We start from the raw sequence: 23,788 nt of genomic DNA, 5'->3' as shown, positions 1-23,788 counted from the left end.
GAGAGCAACAGGTGTTGTGCCGAATTCTGCCTGCCGATAATTTCATGCTGAGAAAAGAGGTGGATGCAAATCTCGGCAGGTAGCCTCCAACATCTGTTCTGCCGAATTATGCATCCACCTCTTAAGGTCCTTTTCAGACACTTTGCTGTGCACACTAATCAGACGCGGTTATCACCACATATTTTAGCTGAATCATAAGGAATGGTACTTCTACTTAGTGTAATAAATCATTAACGACTCTAAACGTTCAGAAAATATACACTTCAAATCATTTATCACCACTGATGTACCCCACAAAAGGACATTATAGCGTTTAAAAGCAGTTTTTGGGAGGTGCATGCAATTCTCAGCAGGCATGCAAAACTCGGCATAACAGCGGAGAACCGCCATTTCTCGTGGTGATCCGGTGGCGCGTCCGACTATGTTTTGAACAATTAACGGTAGGTTGTTGTCTTTAAAGTTACTGGCACTCTGCTCATGAATCATTTTTCTGATTGCACATAGGCCCATATGTTTTCAGAGCCACAGGCCAGAGCCCACTCGAGATAATGAGCAGACTGCAGCGCACACAGAGAAGAAAGCGTCACACACACTTTTTCTATTTTATTGAATCGCACACTTTTTGCGGTTATGTAATCGCACATGACGACATCGCGATTGCAATTAGACTAATCGTGCAGCCCTAGCTGAACTCAACTTTCATTTGCTCTGGCAGGTACAGTATGCCCCCCCCCCCCTCCCCATTTTTTATATTTTTGGTTTCTAACAAATTTTATCTGTAAACTAACTAAAACACTATTTAAGAAAAACAGGTTATATATAAAATTATATTTACCTAATATATAGGCTAAATAGTGCTACTCTCTGTGAAGCAACATGTTAATCTGCTCACCATCAAATCTTTGCTGTGGTATCACACAAACTAACCACTGAAAATGAGAACTTGCGACTCCACTTGGACTCGCCTTACTTGAGATGTGACGGCCTGACAGCTCAACTTGACTTCACAGTTTTGAAGAATATGTGATAAAAAATATCTAATAAAACTTTTTTATATAATGATATAGTTGTACATTGTATAGTAGTAGTTTGTATTATACATGAATTTACAGTAGCCTACCTGTCACCCATGTGTAATGGTGCATTATGGAAACATGGCCAGAATACTGTGCTCCATAATCCTTAGAGTACAATCTAATTATTAAACTGAAGTGAACCTTGCTACTTAACTTGAAAACTGCACAATATGTCTGTGTGTACGCAGCATTACCATTTGCCTTACAGGGCTTTGGTAGTACATTCTATCTTCCTATAAATCTAACACTGAACATTTAGGCCAGTACGTTTGGGTCACTGGTAATGATGCACCCTGTACCTACACACACTTACCCCCCCCCCCAACACACACACACACACACACACACACACACAGTGCAGCATCACCTAGTACACCACAGACGGAAGACACCCCTCCCCTCTCTTTCCTTTGAGTGTGTTCCAGCCTCAGGCTCTCTTGCAGGGCTATAACTCATAAGTTGCTATAGTTGCTACAGTATTCTGCACCTTGTGCAGGGGCACATTTAGAGCAGCACAGTCTGTGTGTTTTTAACGGCTCAGCAGAGAGAGGAAGCTGAGAGGAAGTGTGCGTGAAACAGCCAGACGGACAAGAGACGACATTTTCCAGTGAAGGCGGTAAAATAAATAGAGATGGCAGCCGAAGAGAAAATGGAGTAACATGACACAATGAGCTTCATGTGGGAAATGGCTGTTTCCAGTATATTTTCTGGAATTTAAAATCTGAGAATTACATTGTTGAATTGAAATTTGTATTTCTAACTAAATTAACAGGATTCAACAGAAGAAGTCAATAAATGTTATACAAACCAGCAAAGACGCTGTATATACTGTATGATGCAGAAAAAGGAGGCAGGGTAACAGAATAAGGAGGTAGAAAGATACAGACAGCAAAGATAAAGTAATGCAGTGAAAGTAAGTTGTCTGAAAGAAGACAAATTGAGAGAAAGAGAGAGAGAAAAAAAGAGTTGTCTGGTGCCCAGAGGAACTGGAAAGCTCAATACTTCTAAAGCCTTCACTTGTACGGTATGTTTTATTTATGCTTTCCTCTGCTGCTCTTTGCCAGGCTGGCTGGCTGGCTGGTTTCTTGGCTGAATCATGAACTTACAGGATGAGCAGATGAAACGCTGACGGACTGGTTGGATGACCTGCTGGCTAGCTGACTGCCTGACTGATGTGTCATGCATGACAGCAAGTTGGTGTAAGAACACCTGTCTGCCTCACACTGACTCACAATAAAAGAAAAGGTGTTTGAGGCTCTCTGTCAATCATAAAGACACTGGAGGTTAACAAACAATTCTTTTTTATTGAGCTCTGCGTCCATGTCGTGTCAGGATATTATATTTTCACCATGCTTTTGTGTCTCCGTACAGTGTTTCACTTACATCCTTACTGTAGTCTCATGATAAATTTCTCATTCGCCTATCTTCCCATGACTTTTTGAATAGCAGTAGACAATATTTCAGTAGGGTTATACCTTAAAACAACTGTATTATCGGGCTATAATAATCTTTTGTTCATGTTCTTTGTTGCACTTTTTTTTTTTTTAAACTATGCGTTATAACAACTTAGATTATATTTTTTTATTGCTCAGGCCATCAGCCATGTCAGCTAACACTGTACTCAAAAATTGTAGAGATCTGGCAGCGTCCCTGAAAATAATATTTTCTACTTTCATATATAATACTTGGTTGGTCAAACTAATTTGGAAGACAAATCAAAGGCAAATCGCAAACTTATTGCTATTTTTGACAGCTTGTGATTCTTACCCCACTGAACCTACAGCAATGTCACTGTAGTCAGAGATTTCAGCACGTACTTTGCCAGCATCATGTTAAAATAACTGATAGAACCAATAACCCAAGCAATAAAAATAAAACCTAAGTTGTATATTGGGTAAGTTGGGTAATAAACTAATTTTTCATTTCAAGTGAGGCCAAGTAACTTTTGCTGCCAACAGCAGCTATTAGTGAGAGATGGAATAATGCTAAATGCTACAACTACTGTTGAGCTAAATGCTAAACTACTGTTTGATATTTAGCTAAAGTGCTAAGCTACTGTGTCAGTAGAAGAAAGGGAGAAGAGCAGAAGAACTGTCAGAAAACTGTTAAAGCTGTAAATTATAGTTTAACAAATGGTGTTTCATTAAGGCAAGAGTTATGTGCATACAAAAGTGCAGAAACCTCATTATTGAGTGTAAATGCTATCCATCACACATAAATCTACTTTATTAGTCCTTTTTTGTGTCAACAAGCCTCTCATCCCACCCAATTAACTCCTAAAAACTAGCCATACATGATTAATGAAATGCATGAGTGTTTAGAAAATGGCAGGGTGCAGACTAAAAAGAAAGAATGTGATGGTCCAGTGCAAACATTTGTTGACAGAACATCAGTCAAATGGGTGCATTCTGGGTTCACCACAGCTCTCTTCTTTTGATGGACATCTCATCTTAATGATCAGAAACCCCAATTAGTAGAATTATGCCAGAAACAGAGGCATGACCGTACGAAAATCTGATATCCGAAACGTGCCTTTTTTTTTTTTTTTTGCAGTGTTGAAGATGTAGCCAAAGAGGATGGCTAAAATTAAGGTTTAATTTGCAAATAAGGAGATGCTATTTGAGAAAACGAGAAAGCAAACATGCATCAAGGTTATTTTGTTAGGGTTAAGGTTAGTTGTTTTTGCACTCCTGGAGAGTAACGTCAACAGGACTGCACAATCTCTCCACATCCTCAAACGCAGTTTAAAATCCACCTCCTCATAAAGTGACTGGACTGACGGGAACCAGCTTTATGCTCTGTCTAAATAAGTAGTACTTCTTGGTGTTCTACATCGGGCCCCTAATGTTTATTCTTTTAGTACAAACTCGCATATATTACTGTCATATGCACAAGTTTTTCTCATTTGACTTTGTCCGTCGCCTCTGTTGTTTGACTTTGTATATCAGTTCACTTATATAATTTATACATAACTTCTGCCAAACTGAAAAAGTGAGGACATGAGAGGGATGCAAATACAGTATATGCTATAAACCCACAAACGGAAATGGCACAAACAGAACTTCATGCAAGTCTACAGTAACTACTTGACCTTTTGTCCCAAGTATGGAAAGTGTGACTGTCTTTCATATACAGTTCTCGTGACAAAACATTTTACAAATGCAAATTAATTTGGCATTTTTTCAGATTCATTCTACTTGTAAAACACTTTTGAGTGGAAAGCAACATACATGTGCACCATTAAAATTCAGCTCAGCTCTATGTTGTTCTTCAAAAACAGGCACACTTCTGTCTTGTACTAAAGCACTGCAATAATTAGCATGAGAAAGCACTGAGGCTGCCATTGAGTGCTGATTCCATGCAGTGTTGACCTGCTTTTAGCTGTGCTGAACAATCAATACTACAGGTGTTGAAGCATGTCTTTACCCAGTCCGTATGCCCGTATGCACATCTGAGTCCTACACATCCAAGCTACTAAGCACAAAAAGACATACATAATAATACACACATTCACTATAAAGTCTGATCAATGGAAGAATGGGAGAACTCTGCTTCCATTGGATTTCTGCACAGAAGTCTGGTCTTACATCTCTGAATAAAGCAAGCAAAGGATGGTAAGCAGAGGATAGTCATGTGTTTTAATTACAACTGACAAATTCAATCTTGAAAACCTACAGTAGTTAACTGTTATATTTACAGACGTGTTTCCAGATTCGAATTAATAGAGGTTTCTGAACTGGAACATTTTCCTGTCATGGTGTGGTGATGGCGCATAGATAAGCTTGCCTGGGTTCGATTCCCACTGTGAGACATCCACCATTGTGTCCCTGAGCAAGACACTTAACCCCTAGTTGCTCCAGAGGCGTGTGACCTCTGACATATATAGCAATTGTAAGTCGCTCTGGATAAAAGTGTCAGCTAAATGAATAAATGTAATTGTTACCAAACTAGTGCAGCTAATGTAGCTTGCAAAAATCTCTGCTAAAATTTGCTGTATGAAAAGGGTCACTTACTGTAAATCATTTGTGATTGGTTTACATGCTAAATGCACTTAACTTCACACTTCAGCCCTGCATAAAATATTGCGTAGTGTTATTAGGTCCCGCCACACAAAATAATTACAGATTATAGCATGTCTGATTTTTATATGTAAGTGAAATCTAAAATAAAGGACATGACAAAATCATTAACTCTGGAGCTATAGGACTTAAGATATAAAATATAGTCGTAACAAGTTACTTTCCTTAACACAGGTGTTAGCGGTCCCTCTAATAAGACAAAAGATGAAAATGGTCTGTCCTCTCACACCCCCCCAACATATTCACACACACGTTTGTTCTTCTATTCCCGTAGAGACATCTCATTGACATAATTAATTCCGGAACCCCTTCCCTTAACCATCACAACTACATCCCTAACCTTAACTCTTACTGTAACCCTGACCTTGACCTAATTGTAACCTAAACCCTAAAACCACGTCTTAATCCTCAAAAAGCAGTCTCTACAATTCCCACGGAGACATGAGTCCCCATCTGGATATAAAAACATGAAACACATCCACACACACTCACCCACAACCTATATCCAACCTTTCCAAAAACCTCCTGCTGTCTGCCATGCCCTCCTAAATCCTTCTCCCTCCATTCTGCCATTATGTAAAAAGTCCGGGTGGAGTCCAAGCCTCCAGGATCTAAGCTCCAGGCAAGACCCTCACATCACAGCATGGCTGCCCCACATTCCTCTCACTTATCTGGGGTAGCTGAGCACAGATGGCCCCCTGAGAGGTGCAGATATCGGGTTGGTAGGGAGGCTTTGGGGAGGTCGGCTGGCCGCCAAAATAATTACCTGTCACACAGGGCAATAGTTTGTGGTGAGAAGCAGTCATTTTTACACCCGAAATAAAGTAGTCTAGGGGATACCCCCCTTTCCCCTCTCTCAAGCTCTGCTGTAATTTACTGCGCTCTCATTCGCCTATCTTCCCTCTCTGCACTTCCTCTTGCTGTGCTGGTCTTTCACATTTCTCCACAATTCATTACCAGCTGTCAATCACCTGTCCAGCTAGGCAGGCTTACACATGAAACACCCAAGCAACTACATGCAAGAAGTATGATGAACAAGAAGCAAAATATAGGACACAGATAAATGCTTCCAGGCTCGTGTTTAATATGAAACAAACCTGACACCACCACTTCCATCTTTGGAACTTAATTCGACTATAATTTGTATTGCTGGTTTGCAGGTTTAAAGGCACAATGTGCAAGATTTAGCTTGAATTTTTGCTTAAAAAAAAAAGATAATATGTACCAGAGATATCTACTTAAGTTAGCATGTTAAGGCCAGGCCCGTACTCTCATAATACCACTTTGTAAGAGGAGATAGTCAGATAGTATAGCCCAGCCCTTTTTCCTTATTAAACAGTAAAATACAACCATCAACCTTGTGAATTCAAGTTTCTCTCTTTGACCAAACTGATTACCTTGTTAACTCATTGTAAAACACACTTCATACAAACTCGACAGAAACAAAATAGTCTTTCCACTATTGCAACGATCACCAACTGGAGATAAACCCTTAATTCACAGAATTAGATGTGAAAATAGCTAACATAACCAATCCTTGGAAAAGAAAAAAGTAACACATTTATGGGCTAAATTCATTTACAATACCCCCTTAAATTAGACAAGAAGCTACAACAAACTACGAAAAATAGACACGCCATGACCACATTTACAGAAAGTTAAGCTAACGTCAACATTATCCAGGGCTATGACTGGAAGTAACCTTATTATTACTTTCAGTTGGCTAGCTTTCATGTTTATAGTCTTTCTGTAGGAAGGAGTGCAGGATTAACGTTGGCTTTCAACCATCTAATTTCGCTATGTTAGCTAAGGGAATATTAGGCCTACTTAATGTTATTTAGCATTTCTTGCTGGTTGTCTCAATATGAAATACAAAGTAAACAGTGTCTTTTCAGCAAAAACTCACAATAGACAAGAACAACACCGGACACAACAAAGAATCTGACTAAAGATTTACTGATGAAAACTGAAGATGACTATGTGTTTTTACTATGTGTCTCTAAAATTTACAGCAATCGAATGACAAATGTGACTAAAACTTATGGACGCTTTTGTTTTAAGATTAAGACTAAAATGTTAGAATTAAAATTAGGTGCCAAAAATAACACTGAGAAATAGTATTAGTAAAATGTTCCTGTTTCTGTGGAGAGTTTAATGTGGCGTTAAATGGTAAGATTCTTGAAGTTCTGTTTAAAAAACTAAAAATTATTTATGATTGGCACCAAATATAAGCTTTAATACTCTGCAGTCCAAAACTCACAAATCAAAAGCAGCCTTCCTGAGCTGTCAAACCTAAGTCCTGCTGACTGAAGGACTCGGGGTGGAGCAGTGGCAGAGGAGAAAAAACATTCATTTAAGCTTGCATGCACCTCTGACAGGCCTCATGACAAAATAAACATTAGCCTTTCTGTGGTGCTTGGCCCCACGCCAGCATTCAAGGAGAAACAGAAGAATAAATAAATCCATCTCTCCATCACGATGCTGCTAAGAGCTTGTCACATCAGTAAAGTTTCACTCAGCAAGAAACCTTTTACTAAACATCTATACAGGACAGGCACTTCACCTCAGATGATTACAGCATGTACCACAGTGTAGGATTGGACATGGTGACCACTGCCCACGCTAACTTTCTTCTACGTAATTCAAAAAGACCGGAAATACATAACATATACCTTCCTTTGTGTATTTCAGTATTCTTTCTAGAAAACGTTAGAAAGCTCTTTGTTCAGAACTGCAAACTTTAGCTAAAGCTTTCAATAGGCTAAATCAGTATCAGTTAAGTGACAGAGCAATTTAAGAGGCATTTATCATTTTAAATAATGGTAAGGTGTTTGTTAAAGGCAGCTGCAATAATACTGTAATAATGACTGCAAGAATTATCGCAACGCTACAGTTCCCCCTTCAGCTCTAGGAGCTTTTTAGCATCTTTTAGCTCATTTTAAGCATCATTTTCAGCAGCAGCAGGCAGACAAGGTTAGCTAGCTAGTGTACACAGTGGAACATTTAGCAACTAAAGACACAAACATTTCCTTTGGTGACCAACACAACTTAAAAATGCAAATGTCGCTCTGATCTGCTGGATGTGCAGATTAGCCATTGTTTGCTAACATGCTCACAGTAAAAAGTTTAGCAGATGTTGTGCTTACAGCTTCTTGCTACTTATAATCATTACAATAATTACAAGTTTATAATCATTACATGGATACATTTAAAAAAATATAATCTCATAATCTTATCAGTATCAAATATCAAAAAGGCCTCATTCTGAAGATCAAACCAGATGCAGGTGGCAAGGTAGAAGTTCAGACCTTTGCAGCACCCATGGGATCTAGCCTTGGGCCTCCCTGCACAGCTCTCTGCCTACACCACGTTTGGGATTTAGGGTAGTTTAATCATATTTAACAATGCTGTTGGTTTACTTTCCACCAGGAGCCAATTTGACCCTGTAATTGCTTCCATCCTCCCCCTGCACTGTACAAGTGTAAATAGAGCTTGGGCCCCTCCTATAGAAAACACAGGCTCCTACTGTAAATAGCATTTTCACCTCCCCAACATCTAATATATCGTGTGTGTGTGTGTGTGTGTGTGTGTGTGTGTGTGTGTGTGTGTCTTGGGAATGCTTGGAGAGGCCTGATGGATTCTACCCAGACCATAACTCCCTTTGCAAAGAAATAAACAAATATGATTGAATTATGATGCAAGGCGCCTATGAAATTTCCAACACACTTTGGACTTGTGTCTTTTTTTTATCGGTCTGAGGGCATGTTGCTGCTTTCTCTGAGGCCTTCAGCAACATTAGTTTTGCTGGAAATAGCCATCTCCTATTTCCCAGAATTACTGCTCTTTGGATGTTAAAAGCACCTCTCGTTTCTTTGTCTTTCTTGAAAAAGGACACCGAACAGGAAAAACATGGCATAGTTAAGTTGAGTAACTGCTTATGAAATGTGTACACGTCAGTCAGTACTTAAAACTTTTGCTGCTACTGAAGTAGTGGACACTTTCCTGTGCAGCTGCATTTACAATAAAAACCTCATTCTTTTACCGCTCTAGATGTCAGAAACACAAGGCCTTTTATTGAGCGAGTGATTGTGTTGCTAATATCTTTTCATCTTTTATAAATGTGACAACTCCAGCTCTGACTCATGCTTGTAGGAAGCCCCAAGGACACAAATGTTTTTGAAGGAGGATGGCAAAGGGTTGAATTCACATCTCTGAAGAGAAAATGCTCTCAGTGATACTCAAGGTTACACACACAGAATAGAGTACCGTATATTCATAAAAATCACAGCTACCTTAACAAGGTCATTTCCAAAATTAAATTAGAGTTCTTTACCTGTAACCTTCTATCTCTGATTACTCCTGCACAATTACATTAAAAAAATTTTCAGGCACAAGTGCAAATACACTTTCTGCTAGGCAGGCACACTCTGCTAAAAAATAGTAAACAATGTCCACAACAAGGTCTGCAGATCATCTTCAATAAATATGCTTTTATATATTAAACTGACTGTTTAGTTTTATTTCTGTCAACGCAAACCTCACAAACCAAATGCTACAATTCGAGGTAATTCACAAAAAAATTTAAAAATTAAATTTCCCAGGTTTTTCAGAGGTTTTTGAAGGTCTTTCCATTTTAATTCTTACATAGCAAGCCCAAAGGTGGTGTCAATAGAGACAAGGACTTTCCTCAGAGAGTCTAAGTCTATAAAACCTGCAGAGAAGCTTGTTTCACCCTGCCTTAAGGTGCTGCCAACACCTAGGAGAGTTTCATTAGTCTGCTTTTAGAATCAGATTTATAAATGTTTTTATTAAAAGTAATCTGGAGTTTTGCCAAATTGTCCAATATCAATGTTCTTGCCTGGCAGTCAGGTTGTTTTCAATTAACTGCTTTATGTTCTTTTTGATGAAGATGATTCTGGCATAAATATTAAATAATGATTGTGAAACCAAAAATGATTGTGTTTTGGGGAACTAATACACTGACACTGGTGCAGAAGAAGAACTGGTAGCTTCAGATCCACAAGTTTTTGTGGTATTCATAAACCTGCCAATCAAACCGTAATGACAAGCAAGAGAGGACATGGTTCCCTTCAGTCTTGGCTCAGCCTCACATTTACCAAGCCAACATCCTGTAACACCCAGGAACTCTGGACAAACACAGAGCTGTGTGTTGCACCCTGCACCAAGGCCAGTCAAGTCTAGCACAGCCCAGCCCAAGGCCAGACTCACTGGGGAATTTCAGCTGAATTCAATTTCACCTCTGGCCTCTGTCGCGGCAGCTTGAGCTGTGGCTACACAAAAGGCCAAGTTTCACATTGAACGTGAGAACCCCCTCATCTCCTGACCCCTATTACCATATGAATGGACCAGAAAATGGAACTGGGTGCAGAGAGAGAGAGACAGAGGAGGGAGTGAGTCCAGGCAAAATGGCTCAAAGAGCACTTGGTTTACCTTTCCCGCTCGCTGAGAGTAGCAATTTGTCTCTCTGTACATGTACACATGTCACCCAAAGGTCATCTGAAGAGGTTACAATGGCTGTTCAATATCTTGACACTTTAAAAACCAAACCTGTTACAGGGAAGTCTCACTTATCTTTAGGCTGAGCATCCTTGGCTATAAGCTCATAACATCAACAGTTCTAGACCGGCCTATAGGAAAAACAGCTCAATCCCAGGATCAGCACTCTTGTGTCTGCATAAGTGGCCTCTGACCTCATATCACCTCAGTGCTTCTTTCTCTGTTGCTATAGTTGTTTTTCTGTCAGTATTTGTCAGTAGTTGTAGTGCTTTCCCTTATGCTTCAACCAGAATGTGCTCCCTCTGGCATGAAGCACAAATAAGTAATAAATATGAAGCAACAGCACGAATGGGCACAACTACAATCATGGCCTTAACAGTTTTGGTTATTTCACGTGAAAGAAAAAAAAAGTTTTTTTAAGTCATGACTAACATTATAGAAAATGTCTTAAAATTTGAAATTTTTAAAAAGTTTTTAGGAGGATTAAAGCTATATTAAATAGCCATTGTGCAAAAATATGATTATGCTGCCAATATTTATGGAATTTCTTTCTTTTTTTCAGACATAATAGTTAATATTGTTGATATAATACTGGTTGAAAAGATCAATAATGTAACGGCTTCAAAATAAATATTTGGTGTCAGCCTTCCAAAAACTCACATTAGTCAGCATATTTTAAAGTAGCTATAGCTTTGATATAGCAACCAGATTTTATCCAAACATAGCAGTTAGTCCTCCTTTAACCCTGCTTCACAGATGGGGATAGAGGAGGAGATGAGAAAGTAAAGGGAGGTGTAAAGATGAAAAAGGGTGGGGGTGGTGGGCTTGGAGACAGAAACAGTCAGCCAGCCTGTGAGGAGCTGCAGCCACACCCAGGAAGAATTGAGCACGCTCTCTAGCCTCACAATTGCTTGGCAGGGGCAGCATTAGTGCGGCTTACAGTTACAGTAAGAGCAAAATTAGAAATAGGTCTTGGTAATAGAGATAAAAGTTGAATAGGCTGCACATTTAGGGATAAACTGAAGTGAAATAAACAGTTTGTTTCCTGTCAAAGGGTTTGACCATGAATTCTGTGATTTTAAAGGGCAATGCCAATAAAAAAATTTTAAAAATATAATTATAATAATGTCACAGATATTTGGGGGCAGATGTTAAGTACTCCATCACCAAAACAATCAATCTAACAAAAAACACAATAAACAAAAGGAGCAACAATACATATGTACGTATATTCACCGATTTTCAATAAAAGGCCGTGCTCAGCTGCTTCTGTTTCTTCCCTGACCACAAAAGGCATTCAGAAGAATAATCAAAACGACTGCTGGGTTTTATGCAAATGGTTGTAATGATTTAGTTGGGGTGAAACCACTTCAAGTTTTACAAAATGTCCCCCAGTCCTCCTTTGAAGGCTGAAATTAATGTTGTTCAACAAAAATCCATCTGTATTAACTGAGCAGTATCAGACTTAGCAACATATTTTCACTTATCCCCCACACATCTTTTTTGTAACTAGTCCAGAAATTTCTGGTTTTGTTAAATATGACATATATGAGGTTTTAGGTTTCAGCTTTATGTTTTGGTCAGCATTTAACTATAAATTTTAAACATCATTGCCTGAGTACATACATATATTAGAAAAAAAGATTTAATCATTGTATTTAATAATTTATTTTCATGTTAATAACAATGAGGTTCCTGTGAACTTTAAACCTACATTCATTCATATCTCTTGCTTTTATAGACTTATGCATCATAAGCAGAAATGCGTCTGTGAAGTTATAAAAACAATATAAAATCAAGAGGCAACCTCTGAGGCTGAAAAATGAAGCCAATGCAGAAGTGCCAAAAAAATGCAGTTCATCAAATGGCCACTGCAGGTGTACTGCACAAGCGAGTCAATCCCCATAGACCCCCATGTTAAAATGTTCAACTAAAGCAGAAATAAAAATGTTTTCAGCCTGGTATAAAAAATGGTTTCGGTCTCTATAGGCAATTTCCATGTTCGTGACACTGATCCAGGGGGTGACTTTTTATATAACCCACCCTTTAAAATTATATTAAGGCTTAAAATTATGAATTATTATGAATGTGACCACTTTGAGTGACAGGTGGGTGCCCTCTCAGGTTGCTAGCCACTAGGTGGGTCAGCAACCAGGCTTCGTTTGGCCTGCCTCAGCTCCACCTCTCTGTACATTTTTGCATTAGCCAGAGGCATGCACTGCCAGGAAGGTGGCTGGAGCCGCTGGGAGACGCCCACAATAAGCTTCACAATGACTCTTCAAAAATCTAGGGTGATGTCCATGTTTTATAGTCTATGGAAAAAATGCATGAATTCATATTTCTAGGAAAACGTTATTGAAATTTAGAGGTTTGCCTGCTTGGAGGTCACATAGAATGCTGGAAAACAAAGGAAGATTTGGAATAAAATGTATTACGTTATGTTAATATATATTTGAATATATGAATATATTCATCTGCCGACATTAAAGGTAACTTTTTCTGCTGTTTCATTTCACATGAAGCAAAGTCATTTAGGAAGCACAGTGAGCGATCAGAGGCAGAGCGAGTGGCCAGACAGAGCACTGCCTCTGCCCTCCCTCCTCCTCCTCCTCCTCCATCAGAGCCTGTGGTCATTATTGCCCTCCAGACTGCTTTTATCATCTGTATAAAGCTCTGCTGGCTCAGACACGGCGTAATGAGGAGACCTGCGAGGCTGCGAGGCTGCAAACCTGCGACTCTCACCCCCGCCGAGGGAGAGCGGAGGGGTATGAAAAACAGAGGGGCTGGAGAGAGACAGACATAGATGAAGAAAGGAAGAGAGTTAATATGAGAAAGGACAGGAGTCGGTTGTACGCACACCCACCGCCACCACCTACACCAACACACTCACTCTCACGTACACGCAGCTTCAGTGTGAGCACATTTAAACATTATATTCTGTTTAGAGCACTGAAAGAAACAATATCTGACAGCTTCATCTAGCTGTTTCTCCTCTCTATTGCTGAAGTAACCTGAGTAAACCTGTAGCCAGTTCATGAACATTGTTTGCATTTGTTACCCAAAGACCTTTTTTCCTCTTTATTTACAAGAACCCAGGAAGAACTACAACTGGAGTATTTTGTATGAGCAGTAAAAAACAAAAACAAAAAACAAAACAAGCCCAAAATAAGTAAATAAGAACATGGACTCACTATTTGACATCAGACACTGGCAAAGCAAAGTTATTTGATGGTGTACATTACATATTTTCTTTAATTTGAGGGTTTGTATCACTATATTTAGAGAAAAATTAAAGTGCAGTATTCAGAATAGTTATGTTAAGCCATGGTTTCTAATTTGAGGCGCAAATGGTTAATTTGAGAGAACGATTTAGCTAGTCGCCTAGCAACATCAGCAAACAACCCCATAATTCAATTCAATTCAATTCAAATGAGCTTTATTGGCATGAATGTGTAACAACAATATTGCCAAAGCATCATACATACTACATAAGAACAATCAACCCCATACATTTCATTAAACATAATAACCCATAAAAACCATAACCGCCATCACAATTAAAATCAAACAAAATTCTGAATTCTGATTGGTAGAATATGAGAGACAGATCACATTTTTCTAACAAAACTCTAATGTAAAAGAGCCAAACCTTTCTAACTTTAGCAAAATAAATTTTTGTTCATAAAGGAGCCCATTTGTTACTTTAAGAAGCTAACTGAAAAAGAGAGAAGGGTTTTCAGTATCTTTAAAACAACTAGGAACCACTGTGGCTTCAAGTGGCAGTTACAGGTGAGTGGTAAATGCTAAAATGACAGTAGACCAAGGCTCAATCCCATTTTCCCCTTGCCCCTTCCTCTTGGCCCTACCCCGTAGGGTTTCCCGATTCTTGTTGCGATAGAGGATACATAGTCCTCAAAACTGAGGTTTTTCAGAGGCACACTCCCAACAGAGGACTACGAAAAGGTTCCCATAATACAAGAATTTTCTTCGTATAATTTATGATAACCATGGCTATTCTTAGTTCATTTAGTCAAAACGTAATATGGTGATTTTCTTCAAAACAATCATAAAAAATCGCTAGTTCAGCCGCTAGCATGTTGTCTTGTTAGCTAGTTAGTTACCTGGTAATGAAGCAGTGTTTTTTATTTTACTTTTATTTGACTGATTGTTATTATTGTTATTATAATCATTAACAGTATGATTGTTATCATTAACACTACTGTAAATATCTGTACCATTTTTCATTTAGTCTATAGCAACATCACCTTTACTGTCTGTACCTCTGTGTGTATATTGTGTAGGCTGCCTCCCTCCCCTCTCTCTCCTTCCATCCCTCTCTCTGTCTCTCTCTTGCCCTCTCTCACCCCCAACCGGTCGAGGCAGATGGCTGCCCACCCTGAGCCGTGGTTAAAAGGAAGTTTTTCCTTGCCTCTGTCGCCTAGTGCTGCTCTTGGTGGGAACTGTTGGGTTTCTGTAAATAGCATCATAGAGTACGGTCTGGACCTGCTCTTTTGTGAAAAGGCGCTGTATAAATAAAATTGAATTGGAGGACAGCATATGGGAGTTGTTGTCATGGAGAAATCCTGTAAAAATGTGTTGTTTCCGTGAACGTCAGAGCAATCGTCGACTACTGATGGCGTATCGGGTTCCTGAAGGGTTGTTCCAGTTTGTAGGGGAATATTTCAAACCCTTGGCCCTTGTAACTCTGTTATATTTTATAACTAACTCATTAGAACAGTAGAACAATGTCTACCGAAATGACGATGTCAACAGTGTAGCATCGCACTAGTCATAGAAATAAGTAATTTTTGCACATTTCAGCCTATTCACAGCCCATCCTCACCTACTCACTCGGTCTTTCCTACTTTTCCCTTTTCCCTATACCCTATACTTAATCTATTTCAATAAGCATAGGTAATTATACAAACTATATTAAATACTATTACTATTACTATACTATTAAATACTAGTCACAGTGATGTACCTGTATATACGAGTGAATAAAAAAATAAAAAATGGGCAGTCAGCCCAGCGGATGTGAGTGGATAATGATCAGTGACAGCAGCAAATCACCTTGCATTATGGTGGTCAACAAACTTGACAAACTTTCCCGCCTCTGGCAGTACTTTGGGTTTTGGCTTAACGAAAGAGGAGAACCGAGACAGGTTCATAAGGGAAAATGGGAGCATTCACTCTGTAAGTATGTTTTTATCTTCAATGTTGCAATACAAATACTCACCCCTAAGGCCAGCGCAAACTAGCAAGATTTAAAAATGTCGGCCCCACTTATCAGTGTTTACCTTGTTTAAATGTGTTGTGTTACTTTTCAGTACCATCACCACTGTCGCTATCACTTACATTAACAAACATTCAGCAGAAATAATTTATAGCACCATATTAACTGGTTCATATAGAAAATAAGTGACTGTGTTGTGACTATACAATGCACAACTAATGATTCATTCAGTTTTGTTCAGCCTATCAGTGTAGTCAGACAAGTAGCAAGAGGCTGGGTAGGGGTGCTTGGAGGGGTCCAGTTCTACCCTGGGCCCAAAAAAGACTTAGGCATCCCTGCTTTTTGTATTTGTATATGAGACAGCTTTATGTATTTTTCTGTGTTTTAATTCCTCTTTTCTGCTGCAAAGGCCTATTTGACCTAATCTTGACTGCTGCACAAAAATGTTTTGTGGATTGAGGTGTGATTATAATTATGTCCCCAAAAAAACAGCCTCATCTGTCAAAATCCCTCAACTGTCCTTGTATACTGCAAACATTTTTTTCTAAGAACTGCGCGTCCACAGCAGCTGGCTGGTACAACTGCTCCGGGGTAAAGTAACAAACAGCTCCAGAGAGATAGAACAGCACTGACCCCAGTGTCTTTGTGTGTGTGTGTGTGTGTGTGTGTGTGTGTGTGTGTGTGTGTGTGTGTGTGTGTGTGTGTGTGTGTGTGTGTGTGTGTGTGTGAGTGTGTAGAGCAAGCTGAACTCTTCTACCTCTCCACTCAGGGTGTCGTTTCTGATGTCAGACAGAAGAAACTTGCGTAGCTGCTGACGCCCATGCAGCCGGTAAACCAAACAGTCTCTGACAGTTGATACATAGTATGGACTTTGACCCACCCTGAACCTCACAACAACAGCCCTGTCATCCAGCGTCAGCTCAGCGTTTCCTCCAGTCCGGTCTGATGGCCTCCCACACTGCCGGGAACCGTCTCCAAACCGCCCACTCTCGCTTATGTAAGGGGATAATCCTGTGTAGTTATTAAAATGATGAACAGCACTGGAGGTGTAGAGCCACATAACTATGTGATGCCCATGGTGAAATCAGTGCATAAATGTTTGATAATCATAATACCTCGCAGCACAAGACAAATCTTCTTCTAACTTAACCCCCCGCTACCTGGACTGTGTCTAAAATGCCGAAGAATATTTGAAGAGCCGCAGCTCTGACACTTTAATGACCCCAGCTTTTCCAGACTCCCTGGCTCTTTTCTCAGACATCTCAATCACCTTCCCCTCTGGTAAAAAAAAAAAAAATCTCATTTCACATGAACGCTCGCTGTGTGGCTCCTCCAACAGAAACAAAACGGCAGCCTCTCCATCATCTGGCAAACCATAAGCTTCCCTTTATCCCCCCCCCCCCTCATTAAACTCTGAATAACTCAGCAGAGAGGCAGAAAGAGGAGAGAGAAAAGTGATTGAATTCTGCTGGAGGAATAAAAGCCCCTTGAGGTTGCCATTTTGAATGTGTGCCATGTGAGCAGGCTGGATCCAAAGATCACAGAGACAACAGAGCAAGGAAGAATAGTCTACAGACAGAGCTCCAGGCTAGCTGACCCACTGTAGATAATGTACCATGGCCGTCATGTCATTGTACTGAGAGGCTGGAGTCATGATGATGACCCATCACGACCTCGGAGGGGAGGCGGACAGAGGCGGAGGAAGGAGCTCTGAGAGGAAGGTCAGAGTGAAATCGTGGCACCACACTTGATACCTCTATTCAAAAGATGCACCGGCAACCTGGTCGCACTGAATGCACCCCAATTAATTCAACAATCCAGCAATCCTGGAAAGGGGAAGACTGAAGAGAGGGGGCACAAGAAAAGAAAAATGGGGCTGACATTCAGGCAGGCAGGCTGAGGGAGGTAACAAGTTCATGGCCCTTTCAGAAAACATGGCCGCCCGCTGTGTGATGGATCATGGAGCCTCAGATGGCCCATCAGGGGTGGGATCTAGGGAGGAGCGCATGGGAACCCAGTCTCCCAGGAAGAAGGGAGTCATCCTGATGATTACATAAATTAACTCCTGATGGAACAGCTTTCTGAGTTGCCCCATATGGAGCAACAATACTGCTGCTAAGAATTGACAAGACTGATGCTTCTGACACAACAAGTCACATATGACCCCTTGGCGTCACTTTGTAATGCATTGGGTACCCCTTTAGCTCCTTCAGAGCCATCAACAAGTTCTTTATTGCAGGGGTCTAGTTGTGATTGTCAGAAACTACATTAAAATATTTGGAATTCTTCTTTAAAAGTATTCTAGCAGTTAGTCATGTTATTTGTTTATTATTTTGTCATGCAAATAAAGTGGCCAGCCCACACAGACTTATAAGACACTAAAAATACAGTTTCAGTGGTGAAACATCTGTGAGACAACAATGTCAACTTCTTACAAATGACATTAAATTTCCACAGACCATAGTCTTCTCCTACACATAAAGAAGACATTGCAATGGTCATATGATGAACGATAAACCACAAAACAGACTAATTTAAGAACACAAATCACATGACAAACAAAGCCTGTCTCTAAGGGAGACCATAAGAGGCAGGAGGGACTTTAATAACAGTGGTGGTAACACTGGTGGTAACACTGGTGGTAACACTGGAAGTCAAAATGAAATCTAATCCATCCTTAAAATGTTTGTGAGCACAAGTACGTACAAAACTGGGATACTGAAGGAAACACCCATTGTAACCATTACAAGCATGTGAATCGGGCAGAGAGGCTCAGATACAGTATCTCTGGTATGCCAGGGATGACGACAACAGCCTCTGCTACTATAAACATTTTAAAGTACTGCTTATCAATGAGAAGGAGGCAGGAATGTAATGCTGACCAAACATGAATAGTTTTTCTCTACAAATTCAACAATAACTATGAGAAATAACATAAACCTAGTTACATATTACTAGTTAGCAAACATACATTTTGAAAATGTTTAGTGGTAAAAGCAAATATTGTACATTAAAGTATGAATGTGTGAGGAATCACTAAAGTAAGCAGAATTATGCCTATCGATTTATTATAATTTTTTAAGCAAAATGCCAAATATTTAGTAGGTCCAGTATCAGAAAGTGTTTCATATGACAAATGGGTATTGAATTGTTGCCCGAATAAAAGCAATGTGAATGTCACCTATTGGGCTCTGGGAAATTATAACAGGACATTTTAAACATGAAACATTGAATTGATTAATTCAGAAAATAATCAGCAGCTTTATCAATAATGGAAGTATACATTAGTTGCAGCCCTAGTTCAGAATTTTCCCAGATTGCTGAAAATAATAATAATAATAATAATAATCTGTAAATACAAAAGCCAACCTCTCCCGTATTGTACCACAGTATCTGTGGTGTTCCCCACTTCCACAACTTAGGAATAATAAACCTGTCAACAACAAGTTTCCTGGGAGGCCTGACACATTGCCAGTGGCAAGGCATGCTGGGATAGTTAATGGGAAAGGCCCTCAGGGGTGCGCTGGCCGTAGACAGGTGAGCTGCCCCACAGCTCCAATATGAAATAAGCAGTCATCAATAATAACTTGTGTGGCTTTGTTGACTTAATCACAATGGATAAGTGTAAATCCAACAATAAAAATGGAGTTGGGGGGATTTAAGGTAATTCCATCACACCATCAATTAAAGGGAATACATTTTATATTGAATCATTATTAACTGCATGATTTTGCAAATATACGAGAACATACATGTATGGAACCTAAGACTGTTAAAAAAAAAGGATAATACAGAGATTTTGTGGTAAAAAAAAAACTGAGCAACCATACCTGACCAACTGAAACCCCCTTTTTTCCTCAGCTGGTATTATTTCAAATAGCAGACCCCCACAGTCAATCTGCAGCGTATTGTACAGACACTAGAAAGAAGTTCTGTCACAAATGCATTCAAAACTCGCTTTACAAAACTTTCATGTCTTTGTACCTCTGCTGTAAACCCACCCTCCACCAACCAACGTGAGTGAAACTGAGCACACCAGCCTACGTTACATGTCCAAGATTTGTCCCTTATCATAACCACGTGGCTGCATTCGTCGAGTTTATCCTCCCTCAGCACGTGTACGCATGTGAACATCTGAGCTGATCAACTAAACAGTTCCCATATGTAGTGCTGAAGGGAGCAGCTGGAGTTTCAGTACTTTGCTGTGGGTGACACCGGTCGGATGGTGCTGACTGTCTGTGCTGACAGTCTGTCATTCAGTCTGTCAGTCAGTCTTGTTACACAATCACTCACCAGTGCACATACTATATTTTAAATTCAGAGTACAAACAGATGTACAAGCACTGTAGGTACAATGTACACTAAGTAGACAGGAGTTTGGAAGCAGAAAAAGCAGGTAAAGGAAAATAATGAGTAGTTAGGTCTTTTGTGGGCACTGACCTGGACAGCATAGCAAACACAGCGCTGGTCAGCCTCTCATCTTGCTTCTCTTCTCAGATTTCACACTCCAGCTCCTTCCTGGCAGCCTTTTGAAGTTGGTCCCTCCGCTAGTTCTGAGGTAAAAGTCGCTGGCAGAGGAGGGAGTGAGGGAGAGGGAGATGGGGGTGAAGTCTTTCTCTTTTGCCTTTTTTCCCCTCTTCTTCTTCTTCTTCTTATTTTCTTCACTTCCCTCGTGTTCTATTTTGCACTAGTTGAAATCTGCACCTCCTCTTGCTCTACCATAGCAAAAAAATCTCTCCACACACTCACTACTGGGAGAGGATGGAAAAATAACATTGCAAGAGAGAGAGAGAGAGAGAGAGAGAGAGAGAGGAAGTGAGAGAGAGTCAGAGAGAGAGAGCAGCAACAAAAGTCTGCTCAGTCACCTCGTCTCCCTCCTGTTCAAATTTAGAGGCTGGATCTCAGGCTGCAAGGCGAACTCTACTGGGCATGCCCACAACCGAGAGGCACACTGAACACTCACTTCCTCTCTTGTTCTTGCCTTCCCCCTCCTCCCTCATAGCTCATTCTCTCCCTCCCCTCCCTCTGTTCTCTCTTTAGCTCTCAGTTCAGCAGGGATCAGGAAGGCTGCTCGGACCAAAGTCCACTCCTACAGGAACAATATCTCACTGTAGACCCAACAGACTGAAAAGCAGATTGAGGAAAGGCAAGAAAAATAGAACACAATTTTAACTATATGAAGAATAATTCTCTGCTGAGAAACATCCTTTCAATCATAAATGTACTCAAAAATTGGCAAAAATACCAATATTGTTGGCTTGCTTGGTATTCCAATCCAATGTAATTCAATCATGTGCACATTAGATGGCTGTCTAGACTTCAGTGATGTAATACCTAACCCAAAACTTATGGACATGTCGCTTAAAACGGCAAGGCAATCAAAGTCAATTTTGATAATGAAATGTTCTCATGTGGACAATGTCCTGAATCACTTGTGCTTGAGCAAGATAAAATATATAACAATATTATCAGGACCTATGTGGCATCCTATGTAAAGTCTGCCTAGGCTGGGCTCTGTAGTGCAGTGTCTTATTACTGATCCCACCAATACACAACGTGCTATTGTTAAAACTCAAGCAGATCCACCTGACAGGAGAGTGAGATATGCGGAATTTGCTGTTTTTAAAGCAGCAGAGCGCTATTGTTTTCTCTGGTCTTTGCATAGCAGTGTGTGACGTATTTCTTTAGCGAGTCAGCCTTGTGCCTGTGCTATCTCAGGCTCCCCACGCTGACCCAGATTCTCCCCAGAAAACTATCAGGACACTATGTATCAAAACCAGGCTATGGAATGAGGACAGCGAGTTCAGACAGCGACAGACAGAAAGAGAGAGAGAGAGAGACAGAGAAACTTCCTCCCGCATCTGTTTTGTGCTACTTGGGGGAAAAACACATTATAAAAGCCATCTAAAGTGACAAGGGGCAATTCAAATTCATAGAACTGCTTTAGAATAACATAAAGCCTGCCGATTCAGGGCTTGATGGAAATATAATTACAAATAAATCTCAAATAATTCAGTCGCCAGAGCTGCTGCTCAAAGCTGGAGCTTCGTGGCTCATTTCTGTTGAGAAAACAATGTAATCCGTAGACTTCCTGAGCAGAGAGTAATCCATCTGGACGATCTGAAGGGTAGAGATAGGGGCCAGGTGGAGGAGAAGGAGGTCCAGACGGCTGCAGGATTGACCCAGAGAGGTTAGAGGTCATGGGAAACAGTGGGTCAATATGAAGATGAGAGGTCAATGCCACGGCTGGATAAACCAGAGCCGCATGTGTCCTGGTCGAAGGCGGTTGGTAGAGTGAGGGGGGGAAATTAAAAGATACAAAGGAGGAGAGGGGCCAGTCAAGCTTGAAGGAGTCACCGTCGAGCTTCATGCACAAAAATATTCTCTGTGTTGATTTAACTGTGGGAGTGTAAGCATGGAAGGAATGCCATGTCCAAAGAATTTACTATGCAGGAATTAGGGGTTCAACATACTTGAAAGGAAGACTTTGCATGACATGCCAAACCAGATACCTGTGCCAAACCATACACGAGGCGGGAAGGAAGTCTAATGTCATAACCTGCTCCTGGCCTAACCTGATCTCCCTCTAGAATACTGTCTTTTGTGTGTCTTTGTAGTCCTGACGCGATGAGTCATGCAGATGGGGATATGGGTGCACATTTTCGGGCAGCCTGTCTTCGAAGGCATTCAAAGCGTTAGCCTAGGTTGTACACAGGAAAAGTGATCTAAGTAGTATTGCTGTATCAGAACGCTATGTCACTTCCTAAATCTCAAAATATTGTGTGACCCCGTGTTGCAAACAAGTAGATTGATTCAGCTTCCTTTTAGTAGTCAGTAGTCAAAATGCATACATACCCTTCATACCAAGTACGCATGAAAACAGCCACACTAATGTCTCTGAACGCCAACCATGCACAAGCTATTCAGAGAAGACGGCCTCTAGTTCCTACACACAGATCTATGAGTGACTAAACATCTCTTCAGTTAACTCTTGATAACTACAAAGAACAACACTTGTGTGCCAAATGCTTGTTGATAAGACTGTAACATAATGCAGCCACACAGACAAATTGGCCTTGATCGTGTAACAACCAACTGAGCCTGCATCTACAGAGAAGACTGGCCTGCTCCTCTTAGCTCAATACTGACTCATTAGCCCTCTCACCCTGGGTCTCCGATGACCTGCGACCCCAGCTATTGTCTGTCTTTAGTCTATCCTGACGAGAGCCCCAGCGCCTGACAAAGCCCTGTCATTAACTCCAGCTCGGCTGCTTCTGCAGCCTGTCCAGGATGAAATGGGTCAGACAAGCAAGACACATCGTTCATCAGCCTTAACCCCCCCCCCCCCTTATGACCACCAGCCGCCACTTCTACCATCAACCACCAAGTTGGCTAACAAGCTGTAAGCAATAGAGGAACAGTGTCCATCCACCTGCTCCTGTGCAAACACAGATGTGTGAGGTGTATTGGTGAACAGCAGTGAGCCAACACTAAGTGCATAGTGAGGGGGGGTGGGAAACAATAATGGTGGCAAGACAGTTGTTTGTTTTCTCGTTCCCTCAGTCAATAAACCAATATCAAGTAACAAAAAGAACACACGGACATGTTGAACTTGCTAAGAAGTGCGGTGCATAAAGCAAAATCAAGCAATAAAGCAACCAAAATCAATCAGATATTTTACCATTATCATTACAGCACTACTAGCCAACCATCACTCACCTAATTGTTTTATTTTTTCCAGCAGTAGCTACTTTGGCAATGGGAAAATGCTTAATTTTCCCAAGAAGCTCCTCAAGTTGTAACAGGGGATAATTTTTTGGCAAAGTAGGATCTCCATCCATCATATGCTGTTAAACATGGCTGTAAAATAAATGGATTGA

At 40.5% G+C, this 23,788-nt stretch overlaps 1 long non-coding RNA gene across 6 annotated transcripts in view; it reads right to left on the bottom strand.

The window, feature by feature from the left end:
* Positions 1 to 20,826, bottom strand: part of LOC119882794 — a 104,111-nt gene extending 83,285 nt beyond the window's left edge. The window contains exon 1 of one of the 6 annotated variants that reach the window (XR_005440546.1): positions 20,349 to 20,826. This is a non-coding gene — a long non-coding RNA (uncharacterized LOC119882794). The remainder of the gene's footprint in view (positions 1 to 20,348) is intronic. The other 5 variants (XR_005440543.1, XR_005440542.1, XR_005440549.1 and 2 more) reach the window with 5 other exon arrangements.
* Positions 20,827 to 23,788: the final 2,962 nt, after the last annotated feature.

The sequence above is a fragment of the Micropterus salmoides genome, unplaced genomic scaffold, assembly GCF_014851395.1.
Source record: "Micropterus salmoides isolate LMB-PRFRI ecotype aquatic unplaced genomic scaffold, ASM1485139v1 Ms_hic_scaffold_3, whole genome shotgun sequence".
Classification (NCBI taxonomy): domain Eukaryota; kingdom Metazoa; phylum Chordata; class Actinopteri; order Centrarchiformes; family Centrarchidae; genus Micropterus; species Micropterus salmoides.
The sequence above is the reverse complement of the archived record's forward strand: the minus strand, read 5'-3'. Positions and strand labels throughout refer to the sequence as shown.